The sequence below is a fragment of the Procambarus clarkii genome, unplaced genomic scaffold (assembly GCF_040958095.1).
Source record: "Procambarus clarkii isolate CNS0578487 unplaced genomic scaffold, FALCON_Pclarkii_2.0 HiC_scaffold_116, whole genome shotgun sequence".
Classification (NCBI taxonomy): Eukaryota; Metazoa; Arthropoda; class Malacostraca; order Decapoda; family Cambaridae; genus Procambarus; species Procambarus clarkii.
The window spans coordinates 244,041-252,087 of NW_027189149.1; the positions used below are offsets into that span (position 1 = coordinate 244,041).

Sequence of the window (8,047 nt, forward strand, 5' to 3'; positions counted from 1 at the left end):
CCTCGACTTTGTTGTTGGCAACAACGTACTTCTTGATTGCTTGTAGAGACGAGCCCTTACGGTCTTTGAGTGCTGCGACCGCGGCTAGAACCATTTGACTAGTTTTCGGGTGAGCAACCTGGACGCGAGGTTTCCTGGTGGTGGCCACCACAGCAGCAGCAGCCGCAGCCTTCTTGGTAGGCTTTGCTTCTACCATGATGATGATGAGATAACCAAGGTGATGAGAGACGCTCAGACAGTCACGGGGGAATGATGCTGCCGCCGCTTGAGCCGAACCTATTTATGTGCCGGCACGGTACAGAAGCTGCAACCTGGCAACTCGTCCACCAATCACGACGGTTGGTTTTACGGCTCCGAAACCTGGATCCCATATCTTCTCTAAAATAGAAGCATTTGTTCATGTTCTTTGTAAAAGTATCATAAAGCAGGACAGATGAGACAAATATCATAAAAACTGAAGAGCAGATGAGCACACACATGTATGTATTACAAAAGAAAATCCACAAATTCATTAGAAATTGGCAGGGTAGGCTGAGGAAGTAGGTAGATGTAAAATGTCTGTAAATGGCGAAAGAACATAAACCCAAGACTGAATAAACGATGTTAAATATCCATGCCAAGGAGACAAAAATATGTTAGGATACAATTACCATTAAGACACCACAAGAAGGTCCGTATCCTGCCGTGATGACTAAAAAGAGTTGGTTATTAGCCACAATGTGTAGGCAGTCTCATGCCAACGGCCATACCACGTTGAGAACACCGCTTCTCGTCCGATCAGCGAAGTTAAGCAACGTTGGGTTTGGTTAGTACTTGGATGGGTGACCGCCTGGGAACACCAAATGCTGTTGGCAATAATGTTTTTTGTTTTGTTTTGTTTTGTTTCGTTTGTTTTTGTTTGAATGGCTGGCTGGCTGGCTGGCTGGCTCCACGGGAAATTCACGGAGTTGTGTGGAATAAGGCCTGGTAAAATGAATTAATATGTATGTCATGTTTAAAACAAACTCGCTTAATATAGTGTGTGAGGCTTTATACAAAAACAAACAACCAAAACAAAACATGTTGTATATATATATATATATATATATATATATATATATATATATATATATATATATATAGCTTAATCCGGGTTTGAACTCGCAACTCCAAGAATACGCATCACTTATATACACTTTACCACTGGACCACTGCAGGACACTTGATGCTGAGGTATCAATTTAATGACGTAAATGCCATTTCCACAAATAAATGATAATTTAAAAGTATTTGTATGTACAAATCTTTTCTGTTTAAAAGGCTACAATATCAGTTACTGATATAATTTGTGTTAATGTTTCTATACCCACAGGAAGGCATGTTTTTGCTTATATGTAAGGGGTACGGAGAAGGAATCCACAGACCATCATTCCCCTTCCCCCCCCCCCCCCCCCTCCCACCTACTACCACCACCACCACCACCACCACCACTACTCACCACCAATCACCACCAATCACCACCACCACCAATCACCACCAATCACCACCACCACACCTAACCGAAAACCCCCTAACACATCAACCCTCCCCCCAATCAACAGGCGAAATAATAACCCTCAAATGCCTGCCTGCCTGCCTGCCAGCCAGCCAATACTAACGGTCTTCTCAGAAAGAAAATCTCTTTGTATCTGTATTACTTGATGAAATGTATGATTCTAATAATGAAAATAAATTGTTATGTCGGTTGTATGAGCATAATGACCAATATGCACGTGATATGAATGAATTAAATAGTGTAGTTTTAAGTAATTAGGTTGTAGACACATTAAGCGGATATGATATTTGACGCGTCCAGAACTGGTGATTTTTGGTTTAGTTTTAAATGCACCACCACCACCACCACCACCATTGCTTCCCCAGAGCCTAATTAAGGACCGGTAAAAGGAGTCAATATGTATGTCATCTATAAAACCAAAGAATGAATAAAAACACACACACACACACCTACATAATAGTACTAGGAAGATTGTATGGCATAAAAAAAAAAAAAAAAGTACTCCCATTGGGTCGTTTGAACTCGCGACTTCCAAAACACCAGCCACACACCTTACCACCCAGCCACCATAGAGTTGGTATAATTGTGCAACTTTAGTTATAAAACTAAAGTTCTTATTGTCTCAAATCTTATTGTCTGTTCTATGAAAAGGCATGATGTAAATTATGTATTTTTTGAATGATTGAATTGTAGGCACATTAAGCGGATTCGATATTTGATATATCCAGAAAAGGTGATTTCTGTTCAGTTTTAAAATGCATCACCGTTAACGCTAAAGGACTGGTAAAACGACTCGATGTTTGTCATTTTTAAAATAAACACTAAAACTAGGCCCTTAACATATATAATGTTTGAATATAAATTGAATGCATATAAATACAAAGTGGGAGTGGCTGGCTGGCTGGCTGCCTGCCTGCCTGGCTGGCTGGCTGGCTGGCTGGCTGGTTGGCTGACTGGCTGGCTGCCTGGCTGCCTGCCTGCCTGCCTGCCTGCCTGCCTGCCTGCTGCTGCTGGCTGGCTGGCTGGCTGGCTGGCTGGCTGGCTGGCTGGCTGGCTGGCTGGCTGCCCGCCCGCCCGCCCGCCCGCCCGCCCGCCCGCCCGCCTGCTTGCCTTGCCTTGCCTTGCCTTGCCTTGCCTTGCCTTGGCTGTCCTGTCCTGTTATTGCCTTGCCTTGCCTTGCCTTGCCTTGCCTTGCCCTGCCCTGCCTTGGCTGCAGCTGGCTGGCTGGCCGTAAATCAACTCTTAACAACACCACACCACACCACACCATCACTCATCACCCATCACCCACCACCGGCCCCAGTCTCCCAGCCTCTCTTATATACCCGAGCAGGCCCTTTAAATTATTTGAATTGTTGCACTTCGGCCAATGGCACGATCGCTGCTGCTCAAACATATTCTGGTTCACAAGTATTATAATATATTATATTATATTATATTATATATATATATATATATATATATATATATATATATATATATATATATATATATATATATATATATATTTATTCATGAAACACATTAAAACCTTGATCATTTATTCATTCGTTACGTCTAGTGAAGAATTGCTTTTGTTCATTTGTATGATTAAAAATTGATAGAATATGAATTCCTCGCTTAAAGTAAAATATAATATATATATTGGATTTATATGATTGGTTAATATTCCAAGTGATGCTGAATATCCCCTATAATTTTGTTTTGTTTGTTTGTTTGTTATGTACACATTCCAAATGAAATCAATATAAATGTTATTATTAATGTTTGAAAGTTGATTGTCTACTTGAATCTCTCTATTAAAGTGTGTGTGGCTCCGGATGGAGCCTGGTTATGGTATTTGTCGTGGTGGGTGGCAGAAGTGCTTACTTCTTCTCTGTCTTCTTTGGCAAAAGAACTGCCTGAATGTTTGGAAGAACACCTCCCTGTGCAATGGTTACGCCAGACAGAAGTTTGTTGAGTTCTTCGTCGTTGCGGATGGCCAACTGCAAGTGACGTGGGATGATACGGGTCTTCTTGTTGTCACGTGCGGCGTTACCGGCGAGCTCCAGAACTTCGGCAGCGAGGTATTCCATGACGGCTGCCAGGTAGACAGGAGCGCCAGCACCGACGCGTTCGGCGTAGTTGCCCTTACGCAGCAGACGGTGAATTCTGCCCACGGGGAACTGAAGTCCGGCCCTGCTGGAGCGAGACTTTGACTTGCCCTTCACTTTGCCTCCCTTGCCGCGTCCTGACATTGCTGCTGCTGTTGTGGGTTTGTGGTGGTTTTATGCCGCCCCGCAGATCGAGCTTCGTGTTATATACCCCGCTCAGGATCAAGGGAGCCCGCCACTGACCAATCAGCGCGCTCCGCCACGCGACCCGCTCTGAGCTGAGTCGCGAGCGGGATATAAAAGGAAAGCTCGCCTCGCGCAAAAGTTCATTATTGTATCGCAACGCCAGCCAGCACGAGCATCATCATGCCACCCAAGGCATCTGGAAAGGCTGCCAAGAAGGCCGGAAAGGCCCAGAAGGCCATTGCCAAGGGCGATAAGAAAAAGAAGCGCAGGAGGAAGGAGAGCTACAGCATCTACATCTACAAAGTGCTGAAGCAGGTCCACCCCGACACTGGTATCTCTTCCAAAGCCATGTCGATCATGAACTCGTTCGTGAACGACATCTTCGAGCGCATCGCCGCCGAGGCTTCTCGCCTGGCCCACTACAACAAGCGTTCCACCATTACCAGTCGGGAGATCCAGACGGCTGTAAGGCTCCTGTTGCCCGGAGAACTGGCCAAGCACGCCGTCTCTGAGGGCACTAAGGCCGTCACCAAGTACACCTCCTCCAAGTAAACGGCTTACTTACTGCCCTGTGGTGGTGGCTTGGCCTCAAACCAACAAACTCGGCTCCATTGGAGCCACACTTTAATTTCTAAAGAGATTGTGAGTGTTAGACACCAATACTATTATAACAAAAACCTCTGTCACTGAAAGCAAATAGCTATAAAATGAGAATATTTATGAAACTGTCTGTGTGTGTTTCTCTCTCTCAGTGTCTGTCTGTCTGTCTGTCTGTCTGTCTGTCTGTCTGTCTGTCTGCCTGCCTGCCTGCCTGTCTGTCTGTCTGTCTGTCTGTCTGTCTGTCTGTCTGTCTGTCTGTCTGTCTGTCTGTCTGTCTTGTCTGTCTTGTCTGTCTGTCTGTGTGTCTCTCTCTCTCTCTCTCTCTCTCTCTCTCTCTCTCTCTCTCTCTCTCTCTCTCTCTCTCTCTCTCTCTCTCTCTCTCTCTCTCTCTCTCTCAACACATATAAGCACTCGGTATCTTTTTTCTAGAGATTAGAGATTCATTGTTATGTTCCACATTAGGATTACTATGCAGGCCACCCTCTTAGGTTTGAAAATGTCAAGAAAACGGTTAATTTAAAATGTCATCTCCTAACTTAACAGATTAAGCCAGAGGACCGAAAACAGAATAAAACAGGACTGGACAGTATATGTCACTTATACAAGCTGCTTTTATTTCTAGTACAGTATGACAATTTTTATTTTGGGGGGGGCGGTGATCCTTGACAGTGCATAAGAGTGAAAAGCGACGGCGTTTTGTTTGTAAGAGAACAGGTTGTACTACAAATGACTTGATTTATTGATATCACATGTATGTATGACACCTAAATTATGCTAGGAATGTCTGAAATCTCCTTAGAAGGATATTTTGGCCCTGAGAAGGGCCGAGTTTGGTGTATACTAGGGTGGTCGATTTAGCTTATGCACGCTCTCCACGGATACGGCGAGCAAGCTGAATGTCCTTTGGCATGATGGTGACACGCTTGGCGTGGATGGCACAGAGGTTAGTGTCCTCGAAGAGACCGACCAGGTAAGCCTCGGATGCCTCCTGTAAAGCCATGACGGCAGACGACTGGAAGCGAAGATCGGTCTTGAAGTCCTGGGCAATCTCGCGCACCAGACGCTGGAAGGGAAGTTTCCTGATGAGCAACTCGGTGCTCTTCTGGTAACGACGGATCTCACGCAGGGCGACCGTTCCGGGCCTGTAACGGTGAGGCTTCTTCACACCCCCTGTGGCAGGAGCAGACTTGCGTGCTGCCTTGGTGGCCAGCTGCTTACGAGGAGCCTTGCCTCCCGTGGACTTGCGAGCAGTCTGCTTGGTGCGAGCCATGGTGAACAACTGTGGTTTGTGATGGCCGGCGCCGAAAAATTTTTGCTTATATACGCCGTCTCGAGGCGCTTGCTCGAGCGCCATTGGCTGCTCGACTCGCCTACGTCACCCCGTTGCCCCTCCCCTCCTTCCTCTGGCTGCAGCCAACAGGCGGCTCACCTCAATCACTATTATCGCTGATTTTGCTCTATTTTTTGGATTTGTGCAAAAGTCATTTCACAGGGACGTGAAACAGACGAGTAGGCAACTGCAGTTTTGAAAGCGTTGTGAGAAAGCCGTGTCTACTCGACCACAAGCGTAAAGTAAGGGCAGGCAGGAGTTGCAATGCTACTAGTACGTCCGCTTGATGGGATATAGTCGGGAAATCGTGCGGGCATTCGTCAATTCGATTCACACAACTTCAACACCATGACTGGACGCGGCAAGGGAGGCAAGGGACTCGGAAAGGGTGGCGCCAAGCGTCATCGTAAGGTGCTACGTGACAACATCCAGGGCATCACCAAGCCCGCTATTCGTCGCTTAGCTCGTCGTGGCGGCGTGAAGCGTATTTCGGGTCTCATCTACGAAGAGACCCGTGGCGTCCTGAAGGTGTTCCTCGAGAACGTCATCCGTGATGCTGTAACCTACACGGAACACGCCAAGAGGAAGACCGTCACTGCCATGGACGTGGTGTACGCTCTGAAGCGCCAGGGTCGTACCCTCTACGGATTCGGCGGATAAGAGCTTGGCTAATCCATCGATTCCACCCACCACCACCTCAAAACGGGACCTAATTAGGTCCCTATACTTTTTTACTGAAGGGCTTAATAGACGATAACATAAATTGTTTTGATATCAGCTAGCACATTGGGTCTTATGAAATCTATTTTTTATCCTCGCATGCTTAAAGGGACTCTGATTGGGGAGGGAGGGGGGGGGGGAAGGTTTGTTACGTTATATACTAGCAGAGCAGGATCATTGGTGGGGGGGGGGGGTGAGGGGGAGAGAGAGAGAGAGAGAGATCTTTCCCAACTCTTCCTTTTTACATGAGTGAGCTACCCGTTTTATTCATTTTATCCTTCTCAGAGCTGTTTTGATAGTATCCAAATGATGGTAAATGAAAAGGGAGGACACGAATATCTACCCAGAATTCAGGACTGGCAATCGATATGCATGTTTGAGTGCGAATCTTTTTCTCTCTCAACTTAGGTATACGTTTATGTCGTACCTAAAAGCGAGAACCACACTATTGGGACAAGTATGCAAGGCCCAATTTTCCTAACAAGCACAGTTAATTTTGTTATTTTCGAACATTTCTTTCCAAATTGGTTTATCCAATTAACAGTATTATATTAAGATCATGAATTGCTGGGTTAGGTTAGGTTAGGTTAGGTTAGGTTAGGTTAGCTTAGCTTAGGTTAGGTTAGGTTAGGTTAGGTTAGGTTAGCTTAGCTTAGCTTGGGTTAGCTTAGGTTAGGTTAGGTTAGCTTAGCTTGGGTTAGCATAGGTTAGGTTAGGTTTGATTACATTTCTATGTTAGATTTAACTCAAATTCAAAACAATTGCAGTCATTCGGCTTGTTAGTCAACTTGCCTCTAATAGGGGCAATTTGTCTAACAAGACTATTTAGTTTTGTGTGCATATATATATATATATATATATATATATATATATATATATATATATATATATATATATATATATATATATATATATATATATATATATATATTATAGCTTCAAGACTCCGAACCAATATAGAAGCATCAAGAGGAAGTGCTTGTGTTATGGGCCAATAGGCCTTCTGCAGTTACTTCCATTCTTATGTTTTTATTCCCATTGGTTCGTGTTTTATCTTGTGTAAATGTCAATCACCTCACCAAAAACTTTGGTACCATATCACCTCACCCATGTATGTGTGTATATATATATATATATATATATATATATATATATATATATATATATATATATATATATATATATATATATATATATATATATATATATATATATATATATATATATATAATATACAGAGTAAATCTACCCCAAAAGTAATGATTTATTTGTCTACAAAACTAAACTCTTTTTGGAATCATATGAGGCCCCTCCACTGAGGGGGGAGGCCTGGATGTTTATTGTCATGTGTATTCATGCTGCTTGCATGTCGTCGTTTATTTTGCCTTTGTTGTTTTCTTGACAGCTTTCTTTGCCTTGGGTGGTTTGGGAGATTTTGAAGCTCTCTTTATTTTGGGCTTTTTGTTCCCAACAACAAGCTGCTGCTGCTGCTGCTTCTTTTTCAAGGCTGTAGGTGGTTTGTTGCTTGTGGCGGCTTTCTTGGGAGTTACCACGGCCTTCTTTGCTGCTGTAGATGGTTTCTTG

General features: G+C 44.2%; 1 non-coding gene across 1 annotated transcript; it reads left to right on the top strand.

Moving 5' to 3' along the window:
- The first annotated feature begins 735 nt into the window (after positions 1–735).
- On the top strand, positions 736–854 carry LOC138360665 (5S ribosomal RNA). The gene has a single exon (XR_011226557.1). It is a non-coding gene; the product is annotated as a 5S ribosomal RNA (ribosomal RNA).
- The last annotated feature ends 7,193 nt before the right edge of the window (positions 855–8,047 follow it).